This window comes from Propithecus coquereli, unplaced genomic scaffold, assembly GCF_000956105.1.
Source record: "Propithecus coquereli isolate 6110/MARCELLA unplaced genomic scaffold, Pcoq_1.0 Scaffold946, whole genome shotgun sequence".
Classification (NCBI taxonomy): domain Eukaryota; kingdom Metazoa; phylum Chordata; class Mammalia; order Primates; family Indriidae; genus Propithecus; species Propithecus coquereli.
This window is the reverse complement of record NW_012155796.1, coordinates 525,014-539,413: the sequence shown is the minus strand read 5'-3', so window position 1 is coordinate 539,413 and position 14,400 is coordinate 525,014. Positions and strand designations below refer to the sequence as shown.

At 58.0% G+C, this 14,400-nt stretch overlaps 1 protein-coding gene across 1 annotated transcript in view; it reads left to right on the top strand.

Annotated features, from left to right (window-relative positions):
- RAI1 (retinoic acid induced 1) overlaps positions 1-14,400 on the top strand; it is a 119,561-nt gene that overhangs the window by 34,803 nt on the left and 70,358 nt on the right. The window contains exon 2 of the mRNA XM_012664975.1: positions 4,821-4,954. The gene's annotated coding sequence lies outside the window, so the exon portion shown is untranslated. The remainder of the gene's footprint in view (positions 1-4,820; positions 4,955-14,400) is intronic.

The window sequence follows — 14,400 nt, the reverse complement described above, 5'->3', positions numbered from 1 at the left end:
GTGGCCCCATCTCTGAAATGTGGAGGGTGACCAGTGAGAAGGGGAAGATACAAAGAGATTTGAAATTGCTGCCCCACTGTTCAGTAAATGTGTGGAATAATGTTAAAACCCGGCCCCGTCTCTGACCCCAGGCCCACAGGCTTCCAGTCTGGGGTTTACCAGACCAGGGCTGAGCTTAATGTGACTTCTGGGACTCAGCAGTACCTGCCTGGCCTGGTGGGCTTCCCTGGCTTCCCCTTGTTCCCACCTAGGGGGCCCCTGGCTAACCCTGTCCCTGGCAGCCTGTCAGTGAGCCTTGTCCTTGGTTGCCCCTATTGCCTTGGTTGCCCCCAGGCTCCTGCTGGGAGCCCTCAGCCCACTGCCTACCCTGCCCCTCCAGCCTCCCTCCCTAGCTCCTGTTTATTATTTAACCTGGAATGGTGTCTGGACACATGCTTTGCATGAAAGCAGCTATTCAGATGGTGTTAGGCAAACAAAAGATCTGACCTGTCCAGACCCAGGCTCTCCTGACCACAGCCACACCTAACCAGGAAGCACTGGACCCTCTATGACCTGTGAGCACCCCCACCCTGGCCCACAGAACTCTACTGCCAGCCAAGCAAGGTTGGATCCCATCTTCCCTGGGGCAGGACTCACTTGATGGAAGGCGGAGTCAGATCCCAGGGGAGTGGGAAGGCTGCTAGCCAGACAGCCTCCTCTGCTGGTCGTTCCCTCAACATTAATGGAGTCAGTGCTGGGTGCTGCCACCATGATTCAATGGAATCTTACCTGTAGGGTCTGATGGAATAAGCCGAGGGTTCATGGGCCATGCAGACTTAGGTTTGAATCTGAAGTTGCCGCTCCATTCATTCATTTGGTACATACTGAGCTGCTGCACCTACCTTGTGCCAGGCACTGTGCTAGGCAGAGGTGAGCAAGGCCTATCTTGAAACTGAGAGTCAGGTGGGATCAGATCGTGTTGCTGTGTGTTCTTGGCAAGTTCTTTGCAGGCTGTGAGCCTGGGGTTCTCCTCAGGGATAGGCAGATCCTGGCCTTGGGGTGCTTTTGTGTGATCTCCGTGATCATACTTGTGGAAGGGCCCTGGTCAGGAAGGGGTTGCCATCTCCCTTTGGCAAATGTGAATGGCAGCCCTCCTGAATCTGGACCCCTTTGCCCCACTGTTTTGGGACCTGCCCCTAGGAACTCCATGGAGACCCCCATGGGCTGAGGAAGAAGAGAGGCCCCTGGAACAGGTGAAGGGCTCTGATGCTTTTTGGGACAAGCCACCCCACCACCACCCCATCCCAGTCCAGAATCCATGAAGGGCACTGACTGAGCAAGCTCGGGTGGGTCACAGGACCTATCCTGGTGCTAATGTTCTTCATCCCCACCCCCATGTTCTCCAAGGGAGCTGTTGGTTCAAAAAAGAGGAACCCTGCGCTAAGTCAGGCTCACAGGAGGAGGGCTTGGTTCAGCCTCATTCTTTCATTCATTCACTCCTTCATTCATTCAACAAATACTTAAGGAATGTGTACCAGGCACCATTCCAGGTATAGAGGATACACCAAGGAGCAAAAAGACAAAAATACCTACAAAATACATAAGTAGGTAAATTATATGGCACATTAGAAGGTGGGGAAGAGCAGTCCAGGCAGTGGGACCAGCAAGTGCAAAGGCCCTGAGATGAGAGTGAATTCAAGGAACAGCAAGATAGCAACATAGTGAGTGGAGTTGACAGGGTGGGACATGAAGTCAAGAGGTGGCGGGTGGCTGGGGGGGGTGCCTGATCAGGGATCTCATCAGCCACTGGGAGGACTTTTCCTTCTTCTGATCACTCAGAAACCAGGGAGGGGAGGGAAGCATGTCCCTACTCTCCTGGAGAAGGGAGCACATGCTACCCTCACACACCCTCTGCCAGTCTTGGCCTTGTGGTTGGCTGCATGGAGGAGGTGGCTGAGTCAGGATGTGAGAGGGACAGTCTGGGGCGGAGGATATGTATGGGTCAGGAGTCAGCCGTGACAAGGGTTTGTGGTCCTTTGCAGTGGGTGTCTCCTGGTTCACCCAGCAGCTTCTGGACTAGTAACCCTAGTTCCCAGGCAGATAATTGAAGATAGAGACTAAGGTTCATATTTTAAATATGGGAGACCACAGCCCCAGGAACTGGGACTGTCTAGAACCTCAGGGATTCATTTCTGGTAGAGAGGCCTGCTCTTCAGATAGCTGTGGATGGGGCCAGTTCTGGGCAGCAGCGCAAAGGGGTCTGGGAAGGCTGTAAGATGCTGGTGGTTCCTAAATCTGGCTGTGAAAATGCAGATTCCTAGGCAGAAGAAGACTGTGCAAAGACTCTGGGTAATTGGATTGATTAAGTCTGGGCTAGAGCCCAGGAATCTGATTTTTTACTTTCTCTGTTGACATAGTACCAATAATAGGTTTGAGAGTGACTCTTCAGGCCACTGGCGTCCTGGTGGCCTCTGTGCCATCAGACCCTTCACAGCCCTCAGCCAGGGACCTGGAGGCACAACAATGGTGTCATGTGCCTCTTCCAGCCCTCCACCCCCAGGCCAGAGGGGCTGGGCTGAGGAAGGCACCCAAGCAGTGTGGTGGGTATGTGCTGCCTGCTGCCCACCCTCTCCAAGGAGGCCCCACCAGGCTTCAGGGAAGGCCAGACAGAAGGCACTCATGCCCACCTGGCACGTAATTATGGGTGGGGGTGGGGTGTAGGATGTATGGATACTTTAGTAGGGGCAGGGTACGGGGGTTAGTAGATGGGGAGGGGGGGTGGAGAGATCACTGAGCCACAAAACCCAAGCGTGATGGAGGTCGTGGGGTGCGTTCCTGTCAGAGCAGAGAGGAGCCTTTAGTAGGAGGAAGTGGAGGTGGGGGCCAAGGAGAGTGAGATGGATAGACTTACTGGCCAGTGGGAAAAAGTGGGACGAGCCAGATCTGACACATCTGCGTGATCCCTGGCGCCGTAAATCGGGTAGATGGATGGACACGTGGATGGATAGAAAGGTGGGTGGATGGAGAGACCGATGGATGGCTGAGTGAATGAATGGCTGCGTGGGTGGCGAGCGTCCTGGAGCGGGGCGGGCCAGCAGAGCGCTCAGTCAGCTCCATGGCTCGGCTTGGCGCCCACCAGCTGCGCTCAGAACCCCTCTTACCGCCGCCACGCCTCGGGGCAAGTAATTACGTGCCCCCGGGGCTCTGGAGTGGCTCCTGGGAATACGACGAAGAGGGTCCGCGCTACCGCTGCCAGGCTCTTGGGCCACTTTTAGCGCGCCGGCAGGCCGCCCCTCGGTCGCGGGGCGAACCTGGAGGTGCGGTCTGGCCCCAAGGCCCCCGTCCCGCTCTTCTTTGTCTTGGCCTAGTTCTTGGCAGTCGCCGGGCCGCGACCCGCCTCTCCGGGCAGAGCCTCCCCCCATCCCCCGGCCCGCATGCTTCTGGGTTGCCCCAGGATCTCTGAGTCTCAGTTATTGCTGCCCCCCAACCCCCGCCCGTAGGCGTCTCTCCCCGTCGGGCAGGGGCCCTAAACTCTGCCTTTAGGACCGCGGGGCCGGGAAGTGGCAGGATCTCCAAGCTGCGTCTCTGATGCGGCGAGGGGAGGCGGGGGATGAAGGCCCTCTCTTCTCCGCCTTCTCTCCCCGCCCCACCCCCTCGCTACTACACGTCGCGCTGCGCCCCGACCCCAGCGCCGCCTGTTCGCGCCTTAAGCAGCTCTTCTGCCGCGGTGCGATCCCCAAGCCTCGAGGGCTAGCCCCCACCCGCCAGGCCTTAGACCCCACGCAGAACGCAGCCACACACACGGCAGCCTGCAGACACCCACCACAGCCTCTCACCAACCCAAAGCCCCGCACAGGCGCACTGCCCCCTACATGCGCAGACCCACATCCCCACGCAACCGCAAGCTCACTCACAAACAGATCCACACGGACACACAACGTCCCTGCGAACACTCAACCCCACATAGGCACAATCCCACCCACGTAGTACCTCGCGCAGTCACATAGTCCTATAAACAATCGCACGCAGACACACAACCCCTCGCAGGCACCGCATCACTCAGTCCCGCCGAGACCCAGAAACACATTCACAAGCTTGTATCCAGACCACCCCCCCACGAGCCCCGTGACATTCACTCCTAGGACAGACCAGAAATATACAGCCACATTGATACAACACACGGACCTAAACGCACAGCCAAGATCTCACCCGCAGGCTTGTAAGTCACTGGAAAAATATTAAAGCGTTCCCTCCCTCCCCTTCTCTATCTTTGACACATACACGCCCGCGCGCGCGTGCGCGCGCACACACACACACACACACACACACACACACACATACAGACACACAAACATTCGCACTCACACCCCCCAGTCCCTCAGCGCCTCGGAGCCTCGCAGCCGGTGACCCCGAGCCCCCGCCGTGAGAGCCGCGGGAGCGTCTCCCCGGCGCCCCCTCCTCCCGTTCCCTTCACGAGCTCACCACTCCTCCCCCGCCTCCTCCCTCCCTGCCCCCTCCTTCTCCCCTCCCCCGCGTCTGGGGCGCGGGCTGCGCGCAGCCAAGCCCCCTCGTCGCGCGCCCCTCCCCGCGCGCGCCCCGCGCCCGCATCGCGCTTGCCGAGTGGATGCGGCCACCGGGCCGTCTCTAATTACCTCCTGTCCCCCGGCGGCCCGTGAATAATGGCTACTGAGGGCGCTCGCAAGGACTGCTGAGAAGGAAACGCGGGGCGCGAGAGGCGCGGCGCGCGCGAGAGCGCGAGGGAGAGGAGCGAGCTCGGGGCCGCCGCGAGCGGCTGGCGAGAGAAAGGAATCGTGCGAGCGCTCACATTTTTTTCTCCCAAGGATCTCATCTGGCCGCCGCGTTCTGGAAGAGGCGAGGGGGAGAGCGCGCGAGAGAGGAGGAGAGAGACGGCGGAGACAGGGAGACGGCGAGACGCTCAGCGCCGGCGCCCGGGAGACCCAGGAGGAGTCCGCAGGTATTGTTGGTGGCGGAGCTTTGTGTCTTCGGCGGGCCGCTCCGGGCGGGAGGGCTCCCCGAGCCCCCAGCCCGCCGCCGCGCTCAGACCTGCCCCGAACCCTGAGCTGCCGGCGGAGGTCGCCGCCCGCCACGGGCACCCCTCCCGCCGCGCCGTGATCTTGGCTGGAGTTGCGGATTTGCCTGTTTGGGGGTTTTCCACGCCGGTTGAGGGAATCGGTCTTAGGAGAAGGAATTTCTTTCCTTTTCTTTTCTTTCTGTTTTTCTTTTCTTTTTTTTTTTCCTTTTTTGGCCGCAGTTTGTTTGTAATGGGGATTCCCCCCTCCCTTTCCCTCCACAATGCATTGGTGAACGGTGTTGGCGACAGTGGCCCTGGCGGAAGGTATGGGGCCGAGATGGCGGGGCTGGTGGCCGCGGACTGAGGGATGCCGGAGAGGAAAGGAGTTCTGTTCAAGTTCGCAATCTGCGCTCCGAAGCTGGTCGGGCCGGGGAGGGCCGTCAGTGCGCCCGATCCTGCTCCGGGCAACCGATGCGAAACTTCCCGGGAGCGCGGCCTCCGGAGGGACTCGGCGCCCCTGACGCCTCCAGGCGCTTCCTCCGGCCGGCGCAGCCCCTCCTCGCCGCCCGCGAGCGCTTAAGGTCGCGCTCTCCCCACCCCCGCCTTCCTCCCTCCTCCAGCGGCTTCCGGATCTGGACGGAGCTGCAGGAGCAGCTTCAAACACTTCCCCTGGAGACCCCTCCCCACTCCCCGTACCGGAGCCTGCCCGGGAGCCCCCCTGCCCTGAGCCCCGGTCTCACGCACGGTCGAGTGGCTAGGCTGACAATGAAATCTCGCGCCTCTGCTGTGCGGGGGAAGGGGTCGTAGCTCAGTCTCTCCAGGGGCTGCTGACCCGGGCAGGGGGAGGGGGCTCTCGGGGGAAGGGCTTGTTTGGGTTAGAGACGTTGACTTGGGATGGCGCCGGGGCCGGGAGGGGCCTGGGAGTGTGCGCGCAGAAGAGAGAAGCTTGGGTTCGCGGCCGGGGGTCATGGATTCTAGCCCCTCTTGGGCTTGGTGATTGGCTGGTGACTTCAGGCACGTCGAGGGCCCCTGTAGCCTCAGCCTCCTCCCCTCCTGTACAATGCGGACTGAAGGAGGTGATCCCGAGGGTGATGTGCTTGTGTGACGAAGTGTTTGTCTCCTGCATGGCAGACACCGCTCCGGTGACCCGGAGATCCGGACCCCTCGCCCCCTCCCTCAAGGGCCGGGGGAGGGAAAAAGGAGTGGGGAGGAAAGCGGTGGGAACTTCTTCGTTTCCCGCTGGGGCCATAGGAAGGGAGTGGGAGCACAGAAAATTTCTGGGGACCGCAGTTCTGACGGGGGGGGCTCACTCCGAAGGGGGCTGCTGGGTCAGAAGCTTCCGGGCACTCGAAGCCCCCGATTCTTTTGCTCCTTGGTGGGGGGGATGGGGAAGAGGGGAATGTGGAAGAGGTGAAGGGCTGGACGGGGCCTGGGGGTGGAGAGTCCATGAAAATCAGCCTTAATTGGATTCCCAGGCGAGGAGCCCAGGGCGATAAAGGTGCCTCCTCCCCTTCCTCTTCCTGGGCCAGAGAGCTAGGCTCAGAGACCCCGAGCTGGCAGCCCAGGCACGTGAAAGCATTTCATGTCCCTTCTTAAAGAGAGGATCCTGGGGGAGAGGGGAGGCACCTTTTGAGAGGGAAGGGGGACCGGACAGTTTTCAGGCTGTTCTGTCTCTTGGTCCAGGAATAGAAGGAGTTAACCCTCCCCCAGAAATCTGTCAGGCCCCACACAGCAGGGACACGTTGTTGGACCCTCTGACTTGCTAACAGCCTGACACTGGCTGACAGGAGCTAGCAGATTCTAGGCCTTGTACTCCCCCTTCGCAGCCCAGACAGGACCAGGCTGGGTGGGGCCTTGTTCAGGGACTTTGGGGGAGGCAGAAATCAGAGCCCAGAGTGGGCCACACAGCCAGGCAGTGGCCTTGTGGCCGGGAGGGAAGAGGGGTTACAAGCCAGGGCCACCAGACACTGGAAGGGGAGTCTGGAGGGAAGGGGGAGCCCTTTGCCCAGGTTGGGGAGGCTCCTGAGCCGGCTGGTTCTGCCCAAACCTTTGCCCTACCCCCAACCCGAACTTCTCCACCCAGCTGAAGGCCTGGCCCTAAGGGTGAGTTTCTGACCTGTAGGTGGGACTGTGAGATGCTGGCTGCTGCCAACGGACTCAGGATGCAGGACCTAAACCAGCAGGATTCATTGCTGCTCATGCCCCAGGCCTGTTAGGGCACAAGCCCTTTAGTGGAGAGTTATTTGTGGGGCTTCCTTCCCTTCCCCAGACTGTGAGTTCATTTGCAAGAACCCTTTTCTTCCTATTTTAGAGCCCCCAGAGCCTGGCACATGGCAGACACTGACAGTGCCCTGTGTTTGGCTGGACAAACACAGGATTGAATGAATCCATAGTGAATGAATGAATGAAAGGGGAAAGTTTCTCAATTGGAGGCCTCCAAGTCATTTTTGTTTTTGTTTTAAAAAAAAAAAAAACACCTTTTTCAAATATGCCTTTTTAAAATAAGGTTCACAGAAAATCTGAAAAATAGAAAAATAAAAAAGGTTCTTGACAATCTTAGGGGGTCTGACAATGTTCCTATTTTGATGTAGTTCTTCCCAGTCTTTTTTGACGTGGTGGTTGGTTTGTTTTCTAAAGACTTTGGTGTCGTTGTCTATATTAAGATGTATATCCTGCTTTCTTTGCTGGGTGATAACGCCAGCCTTTTCCTGTTTTGTAACCAACTCCTCATAAACACCAGGGTTAATGTCTTCAGGCTTTTCCAATCAAGTGGATGTGCCATAATTTGCTTAATATTCCCCTTTTGTTCAGCATTCTGGATGTTCCTGACGAATGACGTAGTGGATGTATCTTGTGTAGAGAGCTTTTCTTGATGTTTGAGATGATTTCCTCAAAATGACGTTCTGATGCTGAAGGCTCCGACGCGCCTGCAGTGGGAGAAACAGGCTTCTCTAGTTTTCCCTGGATAAGTGGGGCACTGTTCTCTTTCCTTCACCACCATCTAGAACCTTCCACCAGAGCCAAAAGGAGCCTTGGCAATGACTCACCTGTCTGACCGCCCGCCTTTGACAGAAGAGGAAACCAGAGCCCAGACAGGGGCAGTGAATCCTAAGGTCACACAGCAGCCAAGAACTGGCTACTGCCCTTTTGGTTTTTGTGCCTGGGAAGGGTCCCTGGAGGTCCTTAAGGCTAGCCTTGACCATTTCACAGATGGGGGGACCGAGAGGGCAAGCTTGCCGATGGCGCCACCCACTGGAAAGGCTCTTCAGCCCTCCTGTGTCACCCGCACTGGGCATGTCCATGGGATCTGGCTGGCCATGGGCTTCCTGTTGCCCCTCCTCACAGCTCCCCTCCCTCTTTGCCATCCCATCCTCCAGAAGGAAAAGCTGAGGATCCTAAGCAGCTGCGGTGAGAGGGGTGGGACTGGAGAACTCTGGGGACCACAGTGGTTGTGCCCCTGACCTGTGCCTCAGTTTGTCCAGAGACCTAGACCTGGATCCATTCGGGACCCAGGGGCAGGTGTTGGCACTGGAATGTGGCGTGAAGGAATGGGAGGACAGGGTCTTAACTCCCCCTCTGGCCCGAAATTGACCCCAGGAGATCCCCCTGGGGAGGAGGGGAAGTGGGAAGGAAGGAAGACGGTGGAAGCAGAGAGGGTAGGAGAGAAAGAAAAGTGAGAAGGGAGGTCGGAAGGAAGAAAAGGAGGGAGGAAAAAGGAAAGGAGAGAAGGGGTTTGTGTAAAATAAAGAAGAGAGCAGCCACCACCCTCAGGCCTCACTGGGCACCCCGGGGAGTGGCTGGGGACCGTGACCCCAGTGGGGGCGTCGGGCTGGTTCGTGCTGGACACCCTGGGTGGGCTCTGCAGGGCCGATTGGGACAGCTGTTTGGGGGCCAGGGGTGGGAGGCTCCAGTCAGAAGGACCCAGACCAGTGGTGTCAGGGAGGCAGGACTTGTCAGGGGTGGCTTCTCTGTTCATTGGATCAGGCAGGTAGCAGGGTACCCCCAAGTTGGAGGCTTTGTGCGGGCAAGGTAATTATGGCTCTGACTCCTCGTCAGAGGACAGGGACTGTCGGTTCCTCCCCCTGCCAGCATGCCAGCCATGGAGGTTAAGAGAAGCCCTGTCGTGAGTGTGGGTATTTGGACATTTCTGTGGTGTGTCTCTGTGCTTGGGCGCATCCCCAGGGGCATGTGCACATCTGTGTGTGTCTCTGTGTGTGTACGTGTGGTGTGTCTGTATGTGTGTTCATCTGTGGGTGTCTCTGTTTTTGTGGTATGTCTGTGTGTGTGTGTGTGTGTGCACATCTGTGTGCCTCTAATCCTGTTTGTATATTTCTTAAGGGGTCTGTATGTGCCTTCCAGCTTGGGCACATGTTGTGCTTGCATACTTCTGTGTGTGTGTGTCCCCCTGTGTGTGCCCTGTCTGTTGGTGTGTGTGTATGTCTGTGAGTCTTTGATCTCATTTGTGCATTTCAGGGGGAGGGGAATATGCCCCAGGGCTTGGGCGCTCGCATGTGTGCGTGTGTGTACATACACTTTCCTCCTAATGGCCCCAAGAGGGATCCAGGCATCAGGCTTTTGTACTGCTCTCAAGGTTGTGGCTAGGGTGGGTGAAGCAGGAGACGGCCTTCAACTGGGAGGGGTGGAGTGGGGGAGGCAAAAGAAAATCTTAAAAGACTGTCTTCCTCTGGTCTCCAAGGAGATCAGCCTGTGAAATGATCCGCACGTTAATTAAAAACGATTATATCCTGATTGAGCCATTCCTGCACACATCCCCCAGCCAGAGAGAGGATGGGCTGAGACCAGAGGATGCAGAGTGGGGTAAAGTCCCACAGCAGGGCATAGCCTGGTGTAGCTCCAGCTCACGGAGGGGAGTAGAAGCTTCGGGAGGAGGCAGTGGTGAAGTGTTTAGGGGCATGTGCTCAAGTCAGATTCGTGCTTTTCCTTTGGATTTTAAGGACTTCCCCCAGGTGCTGTTCTCTGAGGTCCCAGGAGCTGGTGGGACCACCCCAGTCCCAGGGATCCCACTCATGCCAGCCACTGGGCCTTTTGTTTGCACAGATCCTGCAAGTCAGCATTTGTGATTCCGGTTTTACAGAGAAGTGACATGCTTGAGGTCATGCAGCCAGAAGATGGGAACCCCAGACTGAACCCAGTCCTCTGACCTCAAGGCCCAGATGCCCTTTGTAGCTCCCTGCTGCCCCCAGGTACCCCCCATGAGCCCCTTCCTCTGCAGGACCCCTGGGAAGCTGGGCCCCCCCAAGGACAAGGGCTTCTCCTCTGTGGCACCTCTGAGGTTGTTCCTTTCTGAGGTCCAAGCTGCACAGGACTGTGGTGCCCACTTGTGGGGAGCTGGGTGACTCACCAGTCCAGGGCCACCTTGGTGTGACTCATGTCACCTTCGCCAACCTAGACAGGGCCTGCCTCTCCCTGCCCCAGCTATTCCCCCAAGCTGTCTGATGACTCCGCGGCAGACCAGCCACAGGTGCCCCTGAGGCCTGCTGGATGCTGCACCCATACTCCTGGGTACGTGTGCCAAGCCTTGTTGGAAAGAGCTGGGGCTTGGTCACGCTGTGCCTTGCCTGGTTATCTGACCCCTAGTCAGCCCTATGCGGTGGTAGAAAGGAATGGTAATAATAAACCAGGTGGCCCTGGGCTTCCACCCAGCATCAAGTGTTGCTGCGTTCCTAAGAGTGGTAGATGGCACTGGTGGACCGATTGACCTGGGCACCGCGGGGCCTGGCCTGCTGCCTGCTCCTCCCCACTCCCTCCTGCTCAGTTGCCACCTCTGTGTGCCTGGGCCCAGCTTCTCAGAGAGGAGGAGCCCCGTTGTAGGTCAGCCACACCCAGAGCCAGCAGGGTCGCTGGCTACAAGCAAGGGCTTTTTCTGTTTCTCAGAACCTCAGTTTCCCCTTTGTACAGGGAGAATCATAGGTTTTTCCTGAGAGGACTGTCAGCAGAGTAAGGAAAACCAGGCTAAGTTTGTTCAAGTGCCTGGCAGCACCTGGACGCACAGAGGGGCCCATTTGTGCCATCCGTCCCTTCAGGGTACCTGTGTGTAGCTACAGCAGGCCCTTGGGTTTGCTGGCTTCTGGGGAGGGAGACATGTTGTAATCCTTCAGTCTGGGGTTCAGGTGACTGTCATCTCGGTATGAGCCTCTAGGGGGCTAAGATGATCATTGGACCCACCTGAGGCTCTGTTATCAAAGGTAGCGAGTCTGGGAAAAGGGAGGGATGTTCGTGCTAGAGTGGGTCCTATGTTCTTGGGAGGAGCTTGACCAAGGGGAGGGTTTGGGAGCCAGAAATAGTGTCATGAGGAATCAGAGGGGCAGATAGGACGGGAAAAGTCAGCATCCACCTCTTCTCCGAGGGTGGAGCTGGGAGAGAGGCAGCCACGTGGCCACTCATCCCAGAAAAAACCCTTTGCACTGAAGCAGGCAGAAACCCTGCCTGCCCCAGGCCATCCCTGTAAGTTACTACCTCTTAGAAGCAGTTCTGTGGCCTTGCTTCTAAATATCCCCTTCTTTCCTTTCCCAGGGCCTGAAATGCCTCCATTTGTCACTGCCGAGGGTCAGAGCATCGAAGGCCCTGCTTAAAATACAAACGTGTTACCTTGGAGGACTGATCCAAAGATGAACTCATATTTGCATAATGCAGCGGGTAGCCACCCACCCCTAAGCCCCCGTAGAGCCAGGTGGGCACTGCTGACAAGGGTTTGGAGGCCGCCTGGCCTGGCCCCCACAGGGATACATACAGCCCACAGTGGCCATCACCTACTTTCTCAGGAACCGGGATTCAGGTATTTACCTGACGTCTCCTGGTTTGTGTATGTTGTCACCTCATTCAGCAACCCACCCACAAGCCAGATTCGGACCCAGGGCCACCAGTTTGCAGCTTCCTGACTTCATTGCTTTTACCCAGTGGTCGCTCTGACAGTCCTGCAGCACATGTAGGGCAGGGCTGTTGAAGCTGGGGCTCCCAGAGGGGCGCTCCCTTGCCTGAGTCCAGGCCAGGAAGGCCCCGGCAGGACTGGGGTGTCAGATGAGGTGCCGTCACCAGGACTAAGGGGTTGAGGCCCAGGAAGGCAGGCAGAGGAGCTAGAGCAGGCCTTTCCAAGGGCAGCATGGAGCAGAGGCCGAGGGAGAAGCTTTGCTGGTGCCCCCTGCTATAGGGCTACAGGGTCTGACTGGGCCTGATTCACAGCCTGGGCTTTGGGCCGGAGCCCCAAGTGGCCAAGAGAGAGGCCTTCCGAGGCAGCAGGGCAGGTGGCAGGCTCTGTAGGGCCCTGGGAACTGCCAGGGTGCCAGGTATGGTACCAGCCTTCTAAGAGGTGAGGATGTGGGGGCAGAGGGGTCACACACACAGGGCGTTGGGACCACACGGAGCCAGGTTAACCTGACCCTGTGCTCAGGGCTCACGGCGCAGCCCAGCCCTCCTGCACAACATCCACACCTGCCTTTACAGGTGGCATCTTTAGTCCTTTAGCCCTTCTGCAACACCTGTTGACAGCCCCCTGGGTCTGGCCAGGAGGCCCTGCCCGGGGCATCCTGAGGGACATGGGCCAGTCTGAAGGGGGAAGGGCTGTAGGACATGGCACGCCCGGAGGCCTGGGGCCTGGACTGAGAGCAGGTGGGAGCAATGGGAGGCTGAGGCCAGAGCCGAGGCTGAAAAGGAGTGTGGGGCCTTGACTGCTTGAAGGGTTTTGTCCTGAAGGCAGTGGGGAAAGAAGGGCACTCCAGGCAGGGAGCGCGGCTGGAGCACAGGTGCAGAGGTGGGCGTCCATGGGGCCAAAGAGGAGAGAGGCCCCGGGAAGGTCAGGAGAGGACCTGGGTGGGGCCGTGTGACCTGCCAGTTCTCCTTTCTAGGCCTCTCAGTTTCCTCCCCAAGAACTCAGGAATCCTCTGGTTCTAACGGGTGGGGTGTGGGCCGGACAAAAGTGTCTCCTTCCTGGCATTGCCTCCCTCCCTACTGAGCGCTGGTATGGGGAAGCGAGGGCTTGCTCTGCTCCCTGAGCTCCCACTGGAGCTCAGAGCAGCTGGGCCCAGCCCTGTGTAGCCCCATCAGCTGAGCCCCAGGAGGGATGGTTAAGACTCAGCTAGGGAAGGAGGTGGTGGTCTTCAGGGACCAATAATTAAAGCCCAGCAGATTATAATTCCCTAAAAAAAAGCTCTGTGTAGAGAGGGAGGAACAGCACCCAGAGCCTTAGGAAGGGCCCAGGAGAGGGCTGGGGAGGATTGCTGGGGGAGGGAGGAGCAAGAATGATAGAATATCTGGAACCATCTTGTTCTGAGCTTCCTCTTGGCAAGGCCTCCTGGGTGCCAGGCCCTGGCACTTCGTTATTTCCAGTCTTCAAACCCTCCTTGCCCATGAAAGGTTCCTGCCATCTCCACTTTACAGATGAAGAAACTGAGGAACTGAGGCTTGGAAAGGTCTGGCAACTGCAGTTCGAGGTCCCACAGGCTAGTAAGAAGCTAGGCTGGGAATGAACCCAGGGCCATGCTGGTATTTCTCGGGGGTGGGGGAAGGCACTCAGAGAGAGGCTGTCTGTTTGCAGAGTCCCAGGCAGGCCACAGGCCTGAAATGGGGAGTGGGTTTGAGCAGGGCAGACTGTCCCAGCACCACGTGACACTCCCCATGCTTGAGGCCTTCTGTCTGCGGCAGGATCGAGGTCACTGCCGTGCTGACTCTGCCATTCGCTTACTCACCTGCTGTGTGATGCCAGGCAGGTGATGCCCCTCTCTGGGCATCTCTTCATCTGTAAGGGGCTTGGGTTCTCCCTTGGTTTCTTGCAGCCTTAGCAGTGTGATTGGATGAGGAGGGCAAACCCTGACAATGAAGGGACCTAACTTTTGAGAACCCTTCCTCCCTTGTTCATCCTGCAGATCCCCACTGAGCCCATTCCCAGGCTGGGGGGTTTCCACGTTCCTCTCATCACCTGTGGAACTGAGCTCTGTTATCATCCCCATTTGACCGGACAGCACACAGAGGCACAAAGGCCACTGCTGCCTGGTGGCCAGCCGCCTCCTCGCTGTTAAAACCTGCCTTGTGTGGTCCTTTTGCCCAGTCTCTGCTTGTGCCTGTACCCTTGGCCCTGCCTGGAAGACTGTCACTCTCTCCTGCCCCATGCAGGGCCTGCCGCCTCCTTTGAGCAGACCTCCTGTCTTCCATGTGGAGGCCAGGGCTCAAGCACTCAGGCCAGAGATTGTCCATTGGTGATGCCCGCAGTGGCTGCTGTTGGCCAGCCCAAGGTTTTAAAAATAACATCAGATTTCACGTACAAATCTTTTCGCTTTCCTTTAAAAAATCAGCAGGTTGACAGTTCGGGGCCACACGCCTGCAGGGCCCTACAGGCAGAGCCGAGAGGGGCGGAGCCGCCTAGTTCCCTGCAACTC